General features: G+C 46.0%; 1 non-coding gene and 4 pseudogenes across 1 annotated transcript; all 5 read left to right on the top strand.

The window, feature by feature from the left end:
• Positions 1–2,480: 2,480 nt before the first annotated feature.
• Positions 2,481–3,024, top strand: LOC139002882 (large ribosomal subunit protein eL20 pseudogene; annotated as a pseudogene).
• Positions 3,025–10,072: 7,048 nt separating this feature from the next.
• On the top strand, positions 10,073–10,542 carry LOC139002876 (DNA-directed RNA polymerases I, II, and III subunit RPABC2 pseudogene; annotated as a pseudogene).
• Positions 10,543–10,714: 172 nt separating this feature from the next.
• LOC139001717 (pre-mRNA-splicing factor 38A pseudogene) lies at positions 10,715–11,695 on the top strand (annotated as a pseudogene).
• Positions 11,696–12,140: 445 nt separating this feature from the next.
• Positions 12,141–12,605, top strand: LOC139002869 (DNA-directed RNA polymerases I, II, and III subunit RPABC2 pseudogene; annotated as a pseudogene).
• A 3,800-nt stretch (positions 12,606–16,405) lies between these two features.
• LOC139001323 (small nucleolar RNA SNORD35) lies at positions 16,406–16,492 on the top strand. Its single transcript, XR_011469948.1, has one exon. It is a non-coding gene; the product is annotated as a small nucleolar RNA SNORD35 (small nucleolar RNA).
• Positions 16,493–17,960: the final 1,468 nt, after the last annotated feature.

The raw sequence follows: 17,960 nt of genomic DNA, 5'->3' as shown, positions 1-17,960 counted from the left end.
CCTGATGCCTTTTTTCCCCCTTTGTTTTTTTAACAAGTTTTTCTAGTTACCTTGAAGGGTAGTTGAAGTGAGGAAGCAGCAGGGTACCTTGTATAATGCTGGACAGTTGCAGTATGGGAAGACATGGACCAGACCTGGGAGATGTATCAAATGGTCCTCCAGGCCCGGAGTGGGGACAGCCTCGGCAGTGCCTGGGCCGCCCGGCTGTGCTGGTGTCGGCTGAGGGCCGCGTCCTGCACTGGGTGACTATACTAGTGAAAATGTTAACCAGCCATATTGGCTCAATAAATAGCTTCTGTAAGGAGTGAATTTCCTTCTAGAAATCAGTGCCGATTTTTCTTGGATATGCAGTTTTAAACAGTCCAGTTCCATCTGAAGTCAAGCTGTCGTCATCACTTCCATTCTGTGTTCTCTTCCATGACACCCAGTCGGTCAGAAGAACCTTTTTGACTTAGAGATATTTACATCTTTGTATTAAAGTTATTTTGAAGGGGAAAAAAATGCAGTTTCAATAAAATGACACATTTATCTACACTAATAAAAGACAAACATGCAAATTGACTGTACCTTCACTATGCCTTAAGCCATGCCCATCAGCCAATCAGAGCGACTATATGCAAATTAACCCAACCAAGATGGCGGCCGGCAGCCATGGAGCTGGAGCAAGCAGGAGGCTTGATTGCCCCAATGATGGAGGAAGCCAAGCTTCCTGTCTGCCGCGGTGGCTCTGAACTCCTCTCAAGGCTACAAAGTTTCAATTATAGAAGGTAAATAAATCCCAGAATAAAAAAGAAAAAAAGGAAAGGCTGGGAACTTCTGTCGCCAGAGGGCTTGGCCAGCCTGAAAATGGCCCTCAGCCCCTCACCGAGACTGGCCAGGCACCCTAGTGGACCCCCCACCCTAAAGGGGGTGTGGCCAGCCTGAAAACAGCCATCAGCCCCTCATCCAGGCTGGCCAAACCTCCATGGGGTGAGGATCCCCAATGGGGGGGGCTTGACCAGCCTGCAAACAGCCATCAGCCCCTCACCCAGGCTGGCCAGGCACCCCAGTAGGGACCTCCACCCTGAAGGGGGTGTGACCAGCCTGCAAACAGCCATCAGCCCCTCACCCAGGCTGGCCAAACCTCCATGGGGTGAGGATCCTCACTGGGGGGGGGGGGCTTGACCAGCCTGCAAACAGCCATCAGCCCCTCACCCAGGCTGGCCAGGCACCCCAGTAGGGACCTCCACCCTGAAGGGGGTGTGACCAGCTGCAAACAGCCATCAGCCCCTCACCCAGGCTGGCCAGGCACCCCAGTAGGGACCCCCATCCTGAAGGGGCTGTGACCAGCTGCAAACAGCCATCAGCCCCTCACCCAGGCTGGCCAGGCACCCCAGTGGGACCCCCACCCTGATCCGGGACACCCTTCAGGGCAAACCAGCCGGCCCCCACCCATGTACCAGGCCTCTATCCTATATAATAAAAGGGTAATATGCAAACTGACCCTAACAGCAGAACAACTGGGAGTGACTGGTCACTATGACACATACTGACCACCGGGGGGCAGACGCTCAATGCAGGAGCTGCCCCCTGGTGATCAGTGCACTCCCACAGGGGGAGCTCTGCTCAGCCACAAGCAAGGCTGATGGCTACCAGTACAGTGGTGGTGGTGGGAGCCTCTCCTGCCTCCTCAGCAGCGCTAAAAATGTCCAAATGCAGCTTAGGCCTGCTCCCCACTGGCAAGTGGACATCCCCCGAAGGCTGCCGGGCTGCCAGAGGGATGTCTGACTGCCAGCTTAGGCCCGATCCCCCACCGAGTGGGCCTAAGCCAGCAGGTGGACATCCTCCAAGGGGTCCCAGACTGCAAGAGGGCATAGACCAGGCTGAGGGACCCCCCCCCCTAGTGTTTAATAATTATCAAAATGTGAAATGTATTTATATTAATGGAGCATGTACTACAAATAATTGTAATGATAAGTTAGTCCAGAAGAAAAACATTAATGCATAGAAATTTAAGTTCAAAGAATGTGGGACAAGTTTTAAAATTCAACTAATGTACTTATTTTGTCATCAAAAATATGATTGAGTGCCCTGGTCAGTATGGCTCAGTTGGTTGGGTGTCATACCATGCCAGTTTGATTACAGGTCAGGGCTCATGCCCAGATTTTTTACTCAATCCCTGGAAGGGGGAGGGGGGTGTACAGAAGGCAGCTGATTGATATTTCACTCTCACATTGATGTTTCTCTCTCTCTTTCTCTCCCTATCTAAAAAATATATATATGTGTGTGTATATATATATATATATATATATATATATATATATTATGATTGAATAATCAATAAAGCACTTGCAGGTATAAAAATATATTTGTATTCAATTCTTGGATAAATAGAAGTGGCAAACAAGTTCAAGAACAAAAAACAGTTATGTGAAAAATTAAAATTAAAAAGTTATGGTGGTGGTCCTTTTGTGGGTGATGGTGAGCACGGGGAGAACGCCATGAAGGCCTCCGGCACGCTTCTTCGAGTACAAGGTGGTGGGGCGCTGCCTGCCCACCCCCAAGTGCCACGCCACCCCTCTACCGCATGCGCATCTTTGCACCTAACCATGTTGTTGCCAAGTCCCGCTTCTGGTACTTTGTGTCTCAACTAAAGAAGATGAAGAAGTCTTCAGGGGAAATCGTCTACTGTGGGCAGGTGTTTGAAAAATCCCCCCTTCGGGTAAAGAACTTTGTCATCTGGCTGCGCTGATTCCCGCAGTGGCACCCACAACATGTACCGGACCGGGACCTGACCACCGCAGGCGCCGTCACCCGGTGCTACCGAGATATGGGGGCCCGGCACCGTGCCCGCACCCACTCAATCCAGAGCATGAAGGTGGAGGAGATTGCAGCCAGCAAGTGCCGCCGACCAGCAGTCAAGCAGTTCCACGACTCCAAGATCAAGTTCCCGTTGCCACACCGGGTCCTTCGTCGCCAGCACAAGCCACGCTTCACCACCAAGAGGCCCAACACCTTCTTTTAGATGCAGGGTCTCTCCGTTCCTTGGTCGGAGTTTTTCCCAAATAAACTCTTTGGGAAAATTAAAAAAATAAAAAGTTATGGTGGTATCAGCTTCCTTGGATATTTACCTACCATTGTTTACCATTAAAAGTGATCTAATCAGCTTAAAATATCAATATTTACAATGCACAAAATATTAACCCTTTGTATCTACTTAAATGTATGATATCAGTGCCTTTGCCCTTGGCAAGTCCTATGAGGTGTAGCTATTATCATAGGGCGGGAACTTTGCTCCTCCACAGGCCTCTAACTTGCCGTTACCTTGTGAAATGGAGCAAACACATAGTAGAGCATCAAAACAAATGTTTGTGTGGGTGAACCTCACAAACATGCTAAGCAAAAGAGACCAGTTACAAAAGGTCTGCTTTAATTTAAATTGGCCAACTAACTACAGATGGAAAATATTTGGAAAAAATGTCACATTGTTGCTGATGTGTACAATGTAGTTAGGCCTACATCAGTTGCATCTATACTGAGTATGTACTGTACAGACTTTTTTCCTTGTCATTATTCCCTTAACAATCAGTATAACAATGTTTAAAATATATTTTTATTGATTTCTGAGAGGAAGAGAGAGGGGGAGAGAGTTAGAAACATCAATGATGAGAGAGAATCATTGATTAGCTGCCTCCTGCACGCTCCCTACCGGGGATCGAGCCTGCAACCCAGGCATGTGTCCTTAATGGGAATCGAACCTGAGACCCTTCAGTCCACAGGCCGATGCTCTATCCACTGAGCCAAACTGGCTAGGGAGGTATAGCATGTACATTGTATTAGGTATTATAAGTAATCTAGATTTGATTTAAGGTATATAGGAAGATGTTACAGGTTACATGCAAAACTATGCTATTTTCTTTAAGGGACTTGAGCATCCATAGACTTTGCTATGGCTGGGGGACCTGGAACCAATCTTCTGGGCATACAGACAAATGCCTGTATATGATATGTCCAGAATAGACACTTTAGAGACAAAACGTACGTTAGTGGTTGCCAGAGTCTGGGGTGTGTGTGGAGAGTAACTTGCTAATGAGCTCTGAGTTTCTTTTTGAGGTGACGAAAATGTTCTAAAATTAGGTTGTGGTAATGATTACACAACTCTATGAATATACTAAAAACCCTACATTTTAAATGGGTAATTTGTATGGCAAGTGAATCAGACTGCATAAAGATGTTTTCTAAATGTACAGTATTAGAAAAATTTAAATCAATTCTATGTCAAATATGTTCGACTTGTTAGCAAAAGAATCAACAAAATGAAAACCAATGTACCAGCTCAGAGAAGGTGTCAAATTTGGGAAGTGGCCCTGGCCCATGTGGCTCAAGTGGTTGAGCGTGGTTCTGTGCATCCAAAGGCTGCCAGTTCGTTCTCAGTCAGAGCACGTACCCAGGTTGTGGGTTACCCAGATCAGGGTGTGTACCAGAGGCAAACGATCGATGTTTCTCTCTCCCTCCCTCCATTTCCCTATAAAATAAAATAAAATAAAATAAAATAAAATAAAATAAAAGCGTTTTTTAAAAAATACTATTCTTTTTTAAAATATATTTTATTAATTTTTTACAGAGAGGAAGGGAGAGGGATAGAGAGTTAGAAACATTGATGAGAGAGAAACATCGATCAGCTGCCTCCTGCACACCCCTCACTGGGGATGCGTCCGAAACCAAGGTACATGCCCTTGACTGGAATCGAACCTGGGACCCTTCAGTCCGCAGGCCAACGCTTTATCCACTGAGCCAAACCAGTGAATGCAATAAAAGTGTTTTTTAAAATATATTTTTATGGATTTCAGAGAGGAAGAGAGGGAGAGACATCGAAACATCAATGATGAGAATCACTGATTGGCTGACTCCTGCACGCCCCCTACTGGCGATCGAGCCTGCAACCCGGGCATCTGCCCTTGACAGGAATCGAACCTGGGACCCTTCGCAACCAGCCAGGGCTAAAGACTTTTTTATGTTGGGAAGCAGAATGTTTGCACCAGTAGGTAGAAAGAAAAAAGAAAAGAAAAAAGAGCTGCAGTTTCCTTTCCCAAGGTTGTTCTGTTACCACGATGGATCTGAATCAATGGACCGTTAGGGAGGAGTGCGTGTAGGCTGGTCGGATCTGGCAGCTGAGCGCCCCAGAGCAGAGAACAACTCACTTGAAAAGCAGATGGGATAAGAAGATGGGCGGAAGGTCTCAGACTCGAATACAAGATTTCATCCGAGCAGTGGCGTCAGGTGGGTAAGAAACCTGAAACCGAGCATGCAAGCTCCAATTTTAAACAGGACACTGTCCGGAATTTTTGTCAAACAGCAAAAATGCAAAATATTCAAGAATGTATTCCCTGAAAGGACCTATGTAATACTTCCAACAATAAAGATTTTTAAAAAGGGGGGGTGGAGAAAATAATGTATTCCCAGTGCGCCCACCGTGCAGCTTAAAAAAAAAGGAAATTGACAAATTTTAAAACCCCTTGTGTTCCCTTTCCCAGTCACACACCTCTAACTCCCCATCGAAGAGAGGAACCACCATCCTGAATTTTTGGCCAGTCACTTATTTGCTAATATTTTCATGTTCATTTTAACACCAAAGTCTTTATTTTACAGAAATCAAACTCAGATGTATAAACACAGAAAACATAAAGCTCAGGTCTGATCGAGAAGACGTTTAGATCGCAGTCAGCCAATCCTCCGCTTCGCCCCCTAATGGTGACGCAAGGCACACCAAGTAAGCACTAAGATATTTCCGGAATCGACTCACCTTATTTACATACCCACAATGCATTGCACAAAGTGTAAATTTAAAACGGAAAATCTTAAAATTTCCTTCAATCTACATTTCCAAAAACTAGACTCTTATTTACACAGTAACTTAAAATCTTCATAAAGCACTAATTCCTGGAATTACATAGCCACTATTAGTGTAATAGAAGTTACTTTTACCCGAGGTGTGCGTTAACACAAACCAAAGCATACTCTCTCTCTCCCATTTTTTTTTGGGAGGCAACCTAATTTTTGGAGGCCTTGCTTCGGCGAGGCTGGGCGGTAGAGTTTGAAAAAAAAGCACCTTGGAAAGAAGACTCATATACTTAGTTCTAATGTAAGCAACTTATTGGGGGTTGTATAGATATAGATCGTGTGGCTTAGCAAGTGTGAAGATTCTGTTTTTCTTTCTAGACTTTGTTCTTCGCACTCGGAGCTATTTAGGATATTCGCCACTTATTAGCTCTGCTTACAGTTTGTTTCTTTCATTGTCTCAGGTCAGTCAAGTAGAAACAGTCTTAATTAAATTTTTAGAAAGCAAATTAAGTGAGCAAAAGAAAAACACATGAAGTTGATCTTATTACATTTTATTGGGTTTAACAGATCCAAAGTATTACTTCAACATGTAATCAACATAAAAGATATGAAAGTGTTCTACATTCTGTTTTTGTCCTAAATCTTCCAAATCCAGGGTATGTTTTGCACTTAGCACATTTCAAGCACTCAGTAGGCACTTGTGACTAATGACAGCATTGGACAGCACACTCTGTAGAATTACAATGTATAAACAGACTACAGTTTATAGATCCATGCTCTCTTTATGGAAGATTCACCCCACCCGACTACCCCCCAGATTATGGTTATTAGAATGATGTGCCCTGGCCAATGTGGCTCAGTTTGTTGGGCATTGTCCTGTGCACTGAAAGGTTGCCTGTTTGATTCAGGTCAGGGCAGGTGCCCGGATTTCGGGCTTGATCCCTGAAAAAGGGTGTGAAGAAGGCAGCCCATAATGTTTTCGCTCTATAGATGTTTCTCTCTCTCCCTCTCCTTTCCTCTCTTTATAAAAATCAATTTAAAATCTAAAAGAAAAAAAAAGAAAGCCTGGCTTGTTTTGTTATGGGTTGGATCAACGAGATAGACCACAACTCAGAATTTAAATTTGAAAGCCTTTTATTAAGCTGGCCAGCTGACCACAGCACCTATCTCCCCTTCTGGGAGATTCGGAGCATGTGGCAGAGACCAAAGGTGCTGTATGATCCTTTACAGCAAAACAGTGTTAAAAAAAATACAAAGCACTTCATTAGAAGTTCACAAAAAGTTCATGAGAACGGAGGGGAGGTAAACAGAGTCACACCTGGCTGGATTTAAGCATAACACATTGTTTGCTAAGACAATCTAGCAATTTTTCTCTGCCTGACACAATCGGTAACCTTTTCCAGGCCTCAGTCCCTCCCCCTCCCACATTCCGTAACCCTTCCATGCCGCAGTCCCTCACCCTAGCACAGTTTGTCTCAGGAGACAGATGCTGGAAGCCTGTCCAACCTTGCTGCTTGACACAGTCACTGCAGGGAAGAAACATCTGCACAGCATATGTTTCAAGGGACCTGGCATATATGGCATACTGTTCTTTTTTTTTTTTTTTTTTTTTATTAAATCTTTATTGTTCAGATTATTACATTTGTTCCTCTTTTTTCCCCCTATAACTCCCCTCCTTCCAGCTCCCACCCCACCCTCCACCCTCACTCCCCACCCACTGTGTTCATCCATAGGTGCATGATTTTTGTCCAGTCACTTCCCGCATCTCCCACACCCCTTTTTCCCCCAAGAATAGTCAGTCTATTCCCTTTCTATGTCCCTGATTCTATTATAATCACCAGTTCATTCTGTACATCAGGTTATTTATTCACTTGATTCTTAGATTCATTTGTTGATAGATGCATGTTTGTTGTTCATAATTTGTATCTTTACCTTTTTCTTCTTCTTCCTCTTCTTAAAGGATACCTTTCAGCATTTCATATAATACTGGTTTGGCGGTGATGAACTCCTTTAGCTTTTCCTTATCTGTGAAGCTCTTTATCTGACCTTCAATTCTGAATGATAGCTTTGCTGGATAAAGTAATCTTGGTTGTAGGTTCTTGGTATTCAGCACTTTGAATATTTCTTGCCATTCCCTTCTGGCCTGCAAAGTTTCTGTTGAGAAATCAGCTGACAGTCGTATGGGTATTCCCTTGTAGGTAATTGAGCCTCTTTCTCTTGCTGCTTTTAAGATTTTCTCTTTGTCTTTTGCTCTTGGCATTTTAATGATGATGTGTCTTGGTGTGGTCCTCTTTGGATTCCTTTTGTTTGGGGTTCTCTGCGCTTCTTGGACCTGTAAGTCCATTTCTTTCACCAGGTGGGGGAAGTTTTCTGCCATTATTTCTTGAAATAGGTTTTCAATATCTTGCTGTCTCTCATCTTCTGGCACTCCAATGACTCTGATATTAGACCGCTTAAAGCTGTCCCAGAGGCTCCTTACACTATCTTCACACTTTCGGATTCTTTTTTCATTTTGCTTTTCCAATTGGGTGTTTTTTGTCGAATCTTTGGTTTGATTATTGTACTCCTCTGGTCTGCTATTGGGTATAATATTCTTTATTTCAGTCCGTGTATGCTTACTTTCTAATTTCTTTATCGTAGCATCGAGGGTCTCATTAGTTTTCGTGAGGCTCTGCACAAATTTATGGCAAGCCCTCAAAATTGCGATTCTTAGCTCCATATCCTCCATTTCTGTCATGTTTTTTTGTCTCCGCATCTTTTATGCTTTCTTGGTGCACCCCCTTGTGGTCTCTGTGCGCAGTCTTGTTCTAGCCAAGCCTTAATTGTTGTAGTTAACACTAGAGGGGTTTGACCACCAGGCCGGCTGGCTGTGGAAATCAGCTGTGTGGAAAACGTCTGCCTTCTGGGGAGGTGCTAATCCAGCCTTTGCCTGAGGCAATCGGCAAATGGCTGTGCGCAGGTTTTGGGCGGGGCGGGATCAACAGGGCGGGCGGATGGGAGCAGTTATGGCCACGCTCAGTCCCGTTCCCAGAGGCTCTGCTTCTCAGAACCCCAGCAGCCGCTGCAAACCTCGGAGAGAAAGCTGCCCTCAGGTCCCAACTGATGCCGGATAATCCCGCTTCTCCCGTTTGAGTCTGGGTCCCTAGAGACTCGCCCGGATCTGGAGCCCAGAGTCTGAGACTCACTCCCGACAGAAAACAACAACCGCGCCCTCAGCCAGCAGCCCGCTTTGCGCGCGCACCTCGGTACCTTTGTATTTTCCACACTGCGCCGCCTCTGAGCCTCGATTTGCTGTTCTCTTTCCTTCTAGTTGTAGAGTCTCTCTTCAGCCAGCCTTCCTGTGGTTCTGGGTGATGTCCGTTCAGTCTTTTAGTTGTATTTTTGAAATGGTTGTTTGCGGCAGCGGTCTCCGGTGTTTACCTACGCTGCCATCTTGGTCTCTCTCCTCGGCATACTGTTCTTAATATGCTTGCTCCCCCTCTCAGAGCTATGTGTTTTAAACAAGACCACCTCCGGAGAAAGGTTGTTTCCCCAGGTGAGGATTTTTCCCCTGGAGTTAGGAATTAACAAGACTAAGGAAGGGAATGAATCAGTAAGATAAGACCCCCAAGTGTTACAGAAATACTATGTACTACTTATGAAGGACTTGGACTAAGACTGTTGGCAATAAATGTGGGACTTGTTGGGCCCACATCCCCAGGGGTCTGCCCACTAGGGAAAGCACCAAAAGCTATAGCCCTGGATACTCAGTGACACAGGGCAGTCCCAGGGAAGGCAGGCAGCCAGGCTGGGAGGACATAACCTTTACTGGGTAGGATAATCTCCTTCAGTCACTTCCTTGTAGCTTACCAGTAGAGCAGTGACCTTGGAATAGCCTTTATAATGGAACACAGAGATTAACCTAGAAAGCATTAAACTCAACAAATTTAGATTAACAAACGCCCTAACCTTTGAAAAAGAACGGATAGGATTAAAATGAACTGGTATAAATACAGATGGAACAGGACACTAAAGACAGAACCTGGCTGGAACCTGGCTAGAGAACCTGGCTATTCTTGAATCTACCAGGGCAGGAAGTCCCCTCCGCTGCGGCACGTCCGGTTTCAAGCTGCTCACGTGAGCTATTCAAAGGGGACTGCCGGATTGCTTCCCGGTTCCGGCACAGGCGCAGAGAACGCGCATTGCGCTGAGCCTTGGGCTGAGCTGAGCGAGGCGGAGGCGCGCAGTTTGTGGGTCTCCGGGCACGGGTGCCGAGCGCAGATCCCCGTCGCTGCGGCGCGGGTGTCATGGCAGACAACGAGGACAATTTTGATGGCGACGACTTTGAGGATATGGAGGAGGATGAAGAACTCGATGACTTGGAGAATGCTGAGGAAGAGGGCCAGGAGAACCTTGAGATCCTCCCCTCTGGACAGCGACCGCAGGCCAACCAGAAGCGGATCACCGCGCCATATATGACCAAGTATGAGCGAGCCCTCCAGATCTCGATGTGTGCCCCCGTGATGGTGGAACTGAAGGGGGAGACAGATCCCCTGCTTATCGCCATGAAAGAGCTCAAGGCCCGAAAGATTCCCATCATCATTCGGCGCTACCTGCCTGACGGGAGCTATGAAGACTGGGGGGTAGATGAGCTCATCATCACGGACTGAGCTGGAGTCATCTTCCCAGCTGCACCTCACCCCAGCTCCTGTTCCCACATCCTTTACACATGTAAATAATAAGCTCTCCAACCTTCCCCCCCCCAAAAAAAAAATAAAAAATAAAAAAAATAAAATAAAAAGTAAAGGGGACTTCCTCCATCTTTCTTCGTATCTGTTTTTTGTGTGTGTGTGTTTTTAACCGGGATATGACCCGCTAAAGGACCCGAGGGAAATAGAACTGAAAGCGTTTTAAAATGGCGAACCGCACGGTGGACGATGCCCACAGCATTCACGGCACCAACCCACAGTATCCCGTGGAGAAGATCATCCGGACTCGAATCTGTGAGTCCAAGCACTGGAAAGAGGAGTGCTTTGGACTTATGGCTGAACTTGTAGTTGGTAAAGCCATGGAGTTAAGGTTTGTCGGTGGCGTCTATGGTGGCAACATAAAGCCAACTCCCTTTCTGTGTTTGACCTTGAAGATGCTTCAGATCCAACCAGAGAAGGATATCATTGTTGAGTTTATAAAAAATGAAGATTTCAAGTATGGATGCATGTTGGGAGCACTTTATAGGAGGCTGACAGGCACTGCAATTGATTGCTACAAATACTTGGAGCCTCTGTACAACGATTATAGAAAAATTAAGAGCCAGAACCGAAATGGAGAGTTTGAGCTGATGCACGTAGATGAGTTCTTTGATGAACTACTACACAGTGAGAGAGTCTGTGATATTCTGCCCTGGCTACAGAAACGCTATGTGCCAGAGGAAGCTGAGCAATTGGAGCCTCGGGTTAGCGCTCTAGAAGAGGACATGTCTGATGTCCAGTCCAGTGAAGAAGAGGGAGAAGAGGACGAGAAGTTGCAGAGAGTACCATCAGCTGATCACCGCCGGAGAAGCTACCAGGACTTGGACAAGCCCCGTCGCTCTCCCACGCTGCGCTACAGGAGAAGTGGGAGCCAGTCCGCCAGAAGGCAGAGTCGGTCTCCAAAAAGGAGGAGCCCTTCCCCTCGCCGAGAGAGGCATCGGAGCACGAATCCAAGACGTCACCGCAGCAGGTCCCGAGATAGACGGCACAGATCCCGTTCCAAGTCCCCAGGTCATCACCATAGTCATAGGCACAGGAGCCACTCAAAATCTCCTGAAAGATCTAAGAAAAGCCACGAGAGGAGCCGGAGAGGAAATGAGCAATGGACTCAGTTTAGGTTTAGGCCAAAGAGCCTCCTGAAAATATGAAGTCACCTCTCTACGCCGAAGGACTGAGATCCACTCCCACGGCAGCTACAAGAATAGTTTAGGGCGTTTTTGTTTTTTAACCTTACAGTAGAGTAGTGACCTTGGAATGGAGATAACAAACGCCCTAACCTTTGAAATAGAACGGATAGCATTAAAATGAACTGGTATAAATACAGATGGAACAGGACACTAAAGACAGAACCTGGCTGGAACCTGGCTAGAGAACCTGGCTATTCTTGAATCTACCAGGGCAGGAAGTCCCCTCCGCTGCGGCACGTCCGGTTTCAAGCTGCTCACGTGAGCTATTCAAAGGGGACTGCCAGATTGCTTCCCGGTTACAGCGCGCTGAGCCTTGCGCTGAGCTGAGCGAGGTGGAGGCGCGCAGTTTGTGAGTGTCTGGGCACGGGTGCCGAGCGCAGATCCCCGTCGCTGCGGCGCGGGTGTCATGGCAGACAACGAGGACAATTTTGATGGCGACGACTTTGAGGATATGGAGGAGGATGAAGAACTCAATGACTTGGAGAATGCTGAGGAAGAGGGCCAGGAGAACCTTGAGATCCTCCCCTCTGGACAGCGACCGCAGGCCAACCAGAAGCGGATCACCGCACCATATATGACCAAGTATGAGCGAGCCCGCGTGCTGGGCACCCGAGCCCTCCAGATCTCGATGTGTGCCCCCGTGATGGTGGAACTGAAGGGGGAGACAGATCCCCTGCTTATCGCCATGAAAGAGCTCAAGGCCCGAAAGATCCCATCATCATTCTCATCATTCGGCGCTACCTGCCTGACGGGAGCTATGAAGACTGGGGGGTAGATGAGCTCATCATCACGGACTGAGCTGGAGTCATCTTCCCAGCTGCACCTCACCCCAGCTCCTGTTCCCACATCCTTTACACATGTAAATAATAAGCTCTCCAACCTTCCCCCTCCCCCCCCCAAAAAAATAAAAATAAAAAAAATAAAATAAAAAGTAAAGGGGACTTCCTCCATCTTTCTTCGTATCTGTTTTGAGTCTCTGTGTGTGTGTGTGTGTGTGTGTGTGTGTGTGTGTGTGTGTGTGTTTTTAACCGGGATATGACCCACTAAAGGACCCGGGGGAAACAGAACTGAAAGCGTTTTAAAATGGCGAACCGCACGGTGAAGGATGCCCGCAGCATTCACGGCACCAACCCACAGTATCTGGTGGAGAAGAACATCCGGACTCGAATCTATGAGTCCAAGCACTGGAAAGAGGAGTGCTTTGGACTTATGGCTGAACTTGTAGTTGGTAAAGCCATGGAGTTAAGGTTTGTCGGTGGCATCTATGGTGGCAACATAAAGCCAACTCCCTTTCTGTGTTTGACCTTGAAGATGCTTCAGATCCAACCAGAGAAGGATATCATTGTTGAGTTTATAAAAAATGAAGATTTCAAGTATGGACGCATGTTGGTATCTGTGCTATCTATCTCGAGACCTGCTGCGGTGACGTCTTGGATTCTTGTTCAGATTGCAATGGGTCAGTCCTTTCTTATGCAAAAGCCTCTGCACACAGCTTGGGTGGTGTGGGGTCTCAGGGAATCAACAGGCCGGAGCAAACAGCTATGGCTGATCCTCAGTCCTACCCTAAGAGACCCCCCTTCTCAGTGTCCCGGTAATTGCTGCAAGCACCTCTGAGAGAAATCCGCCCTCGAGTTTCGACCAATGCCAGACAGTCCAGTGTCTCCCCCTATTAGTCTGAGTCCCCAGAGACTCGCCTGGAACTGGAGTCAGGGCCTTCGGGAGCTTCAGACTCCCTCCCGATTGAAAAAGACAACCGCGTTTTCAGTTGCCAGCCCTTTCTGTGGCGCCTCTGTACCTCTGTACTTTACTTCCGCATCTCCTCTGAGTCTCAGTGTGCTTTTCTCTTTCCTTCTAGTTGTAGAATTTCCACTCAGCCAGCCTTCCTGTGGTTTGGATGATGTCAGTTTTGTCTTTTAGTTGTATTTTTGAAGTAGTTTTGCGAGGCAGCAATTTCCAGTGTTTACCTTTGCCGCCATCTTGGTTTCTTCTTCGCTGGTGCTTTTTTTTTTAATTTAAATTTTAATTTATTGATTTGAGAGAGAGAGAGATTTGTTGTTCCACTTATCTATTCATTAATTGATTGATTCTTATATGTCCCCTGACTGGGTACTGAACCCAAAACCTTGGCTTTTTGGGATGACATTCCAACCAATTGAGCTACCTGGCATGGGGCCAGGCCAGTGATTTTAATCACTGAGTGAGCTACTGCTACTCATGAAGGAACCTTAGATACCAGGCTGCTCTGAGAGCAATGGGGAGCTATGGCAGATTCCTAATCCAACCTGCATTTTAGAACATGCCCAAACCTCCTGCTCCAGGCTCTGGCATTCCTGAGTCTCTCCTCAATATTCAAAAAGAAAATCTCTATCTCAGCCAATTTAGACCATACCTTTTCCCCTTCCCCTGCCCCAAGTTCCCCTGCTCCTTCTCATCAGTACATGGATAAGTCATCAGAGAGCAGGGGCTTAGAACAAGGAGGCCCAGGTTTAAACCCCAGCTCTACTACCTCTCTGTGCCTCAGTTTCCTAATCTATTCAATGGGCTGAGAGAAGACTCAGATGAGGTAGTGTGAAGGCATTCTGTCAAACACCACAGGAAGTAATAACAGAGGTGTTGTCAGTATCATTGGGGCACTAAAGGCTCTTTCCCTCTATAGGAGCTCCAGGCTATTTGACCCTCTTACTAGGTTCCCTTTCTGCCTGGTAAGCAAGCCATATAAGGCTTTCCTCAGATACATCAATTGTGCAAAGAGCGTATGCTCTGCAAATCTAGCAATCATGCATTTATATATTTACTCAGCATCTACTGAGTGCCAGGCCCCATGCAGCAAGTGACAGCCTCCTGGCTGCTCAGGGATGTCACCACCATGCACTTCACACCTCCAGGCCTTTGCTTGTGCTGTGTCTTCAGCCTTGGATGCCCTTTCTCCCTTCTCCTCTTCACTTTGGAGCCTTCCTTAATTCCAGACCTCAGTGATTCACATTTCCTTCTGTTTCTACAGCTTGTTGCTGGTACCAATGCAAATAAGCGTATAGATAGATTGCAGTTATTTTTTTCAAGCCTATCCTATCAGCTGGCTGGGCCTGTCTCTTGTATGGGGCAGAGCACCTGTTAACGGCTAGCTTCAATCAGATATGGGTGGAGATTAGGCCTTGGTCACCATAGGTGTAATCTTCAATAATTCCACAGGATGGCAGCAAACCCCTCCAGACACAGCCCTCCCAGGAGCACAGAGCTTCCAGGCTCCCACAGCTCTAGAGAGGCCCCTTCAAGCTTACTTTCTACTTTACCTCATCCCTACCCTCCGCTTGGGTGACTTTGCCCTGCCCACCCCAGTTTCTCTACCTGTAACAATGGATTGTTTGCACACTTAAACTGATACTTCACTTACTATGAATTTATAGCTTTTATCAAGATGTAATTTACATAACATACAATTCATGCATTTAATTGTGCAATTCAATGGTTTTAAGTCTATTTGCATAGTTGTGCAAACATCACCAAAATTTTACTTTTTAATATATTTTTTGTTAATTCTCACCCAAGGATTTTTTCCACTGTTTTGTTTGTTTGTTTTAGAGAGAGTGGAAAGGAGGGGGAGAGACAGAAACATTGATGTGAGAGAGACACATGGATTGGTTGCCTCCTGCTGCAACCTGTATGTGTCCTTGTCCAGAATCGAACCTGGGACCCTTCAGTCCGTGGGCCAATGCTCTATCCACTGAGCCAAACCGGCTATGGTCCATCACCACAATTTTAGAACATTTTAATCACTCCCAAAAGAAACTCTATACCCATTAGCAGTCGCTCCTCATTTCCCCCAATCCTCAGCCCCCCAGATCTAGGCAACTACTAATCTCCTTTGATGTTCTAGAGCAGGGGTGGGCAAACTTTTTGACTCGAGGGCCACAATGGGTTTTTAAACTGGACCGGAGGGCCGGAACAAAAGCATGGATGGAGTGTTTGTGTGAACTAATATAAATTCAAAGTAAACATCATTACATAAAAGGGTACGGTCTTTTTTTTTTTTTAGTTTTATTCATTTCAAATGGGCCGGATCTGGCCCGCCGGCCGTAGTTTGCCAACGGCTGCTCTAGACATTTCATATAAATGGATCACACATCATACAGTCCTTTGGGACTCGCTTCTTTCACTTAGCATAATGTTTTCAAGGTTCACCCTTTTTTTTAAAAAATATTTTACTGATTTTTCACAGAGAAGAAGGGAGAGGGACAGAGAGTTAGAAACATCGATGAGAGAGATCGATCAGCTGCCTCCTGCACGCCCCCCACTGGGGATGTGCCCGCAACCAAGGTACATGCCCTTGACCGGAATCGAACCTGGGACCTTTCAGTCCGCAGGCTGACGCTCTATCCACTGAGCCAAACCAGTTCGGCTTTTTCTTTTCTTTTCTTTTTTTTCTTTTCTTTTTTTAAGGTTCACCCATTTTAAAAAATACCTTGTTTTATGGATATACCACATTTCATTTTTTCATCAGTTGATGGACATTTAAGTTGTTTACACATTTTATCCAGTAGGGATAATGCAATGAAGAATACCGGCATATGAGTTTTTGTGTAAACATGTTTTTAGTGAGTTCCAGGTTATGCTGAGTGGGCTAACTTGGGTATCTGGGCCCACGAGGGGGGTGAACTTGCAGTCCCCAAGGCTGGCAGACGATGGCTTTTTCTCCTGATGGTCTGTGGATGCCACTGTGGGCAGCGCCGATAATGCCAATGGCTTAGCTGATGCTGGGAGGAGCACAGAGCCTTACAGAGCTTTGCCTCTCTAGGCATCTGGCTGGAAGTACCAGCAAGTCACGGACACTCAGGAAGAGAAGAGGAAGGAGAAGGCCAAGACCCATGACCTGAAGAAAAGGCAGCTCATGAGGCTACAGAAACAGGCCTACAGAAAACTGAGAGACACAGGGGTCCTCAAGACTCATGGACTCCTGGTCTGAACCCAATAAAAACGGACTGTTAATTACTAAGAAACAAGGAAACATGTTTTAATTTTTCTTGAATATACACCCAGGAATGGAACTGCTGGGTCAGGTAGTGACTACACGTTCAGCCTTTTGAAGAACAGACAGACTGTTGATCACAGCAGCTACACCATTTTTCCTTCCCACCAGCAGTGTATGAGGATCTGGTTTCTCCACAGCTTCATCAACACTTGTATGATCTGACTTTTTCATTCTAGCCATCCTAGAGGGAGGGAGCTGATATCTCACTGTGGTTTTACTTTTCCTTTCTTTTTTTTTATAATTTTTTTTATTGCTTAAATTATTACAAAGAGTATTACATATGTCTCCTTTTTTTCCCCCCGCCCTTGACAATCCCCTGGCCTCCCCTACCCCCCAGTGTCTTATGTCCATTGGTTATGCTTATATGCATGCATACAAGTCCTTTGGTTGATCTCTTACCGCCCCCCTGCCACCTCCCACCCTCCCCGGCCTTCCTGCTGTAGTTTGACAGTCTGTTCGAGGCAACTCTGCCTCTGTATCTATTATTGTTCAAAAGTTTATAATGGGCTCTATTATCCATGAATGAGTGAGATCATGTGGTATTTTTCCTTCATTGACTGTCTTATTTCACGTAGCATAATGCTCTCCAGTTCCATCCATGCTGTTGCAAATGGTAAGAGTTCCTTCTTTTTTACAGCAGCATAGTATTCCATCGTGTAGATGTACCACAGTTTTCTAATCCATTCATCTACTGATGGGCACTTAGGCTGTTTCCGGATCTTAGCTATGGTGAATTGTGCTGCTATGAACATATGGGTGCATATATCCTTTCTGATTGGTGTTTCTGGTTTCTTGGGATATATTCCTAGAAGTGGGATCACAGGGTCAAATGGGAGTTCCATTTCCAGTTTTCTGAGGAAACTCCATACTGTCTTCCATAGTGGCTGCACCAGTCTGCATTCCCACCAGCAGTGCACAAGTGTTCCTTTTTCTCCATATCCTCTCCAGCACTTGTCGTTTGTTGATTTGTTGATGATAGCCATTCTGACAGGTGTGAGATGGCACCTCATTGTTGTTTTGATTTGCATCTCTCGGATGATTAGGGACTTTGAGCAAGTTTTCATATGTCTCTTGGCTTTCTGAATGTCCTCTTTTAAAAGGTGTCTATTTAGGTCCTTTGCCCATTTTTTGATTGGATTGTTTATCTTCCTTTTGTTAAGGTGTATGAGTCCCCTATAAATGTTAGAGATTAGGCCCTTA

Source organism: Myotis yumanensis, unplaced genomic scaffold (genome assembly GCF_028538775.1).
Source record: "Myotis yumanensis isolate MYYU_CA2020_CCGP unplaced genomic scaffold, mMyoYum1.0.hap1 SCAF_1, whole genome shotgun sequence".
In the NCBI taxonomy this organism is placed as follows: Eukaryota; Metazoa; Chordata; class Mammalia; order Chiroptera; family Vespertilionidae; genus Myotis; species Myotis yumanensis.
Note: the sequence above shows the minus strand (reverse complement) of the source record. Positions and strands in the feature narration are given on the sequence as shown.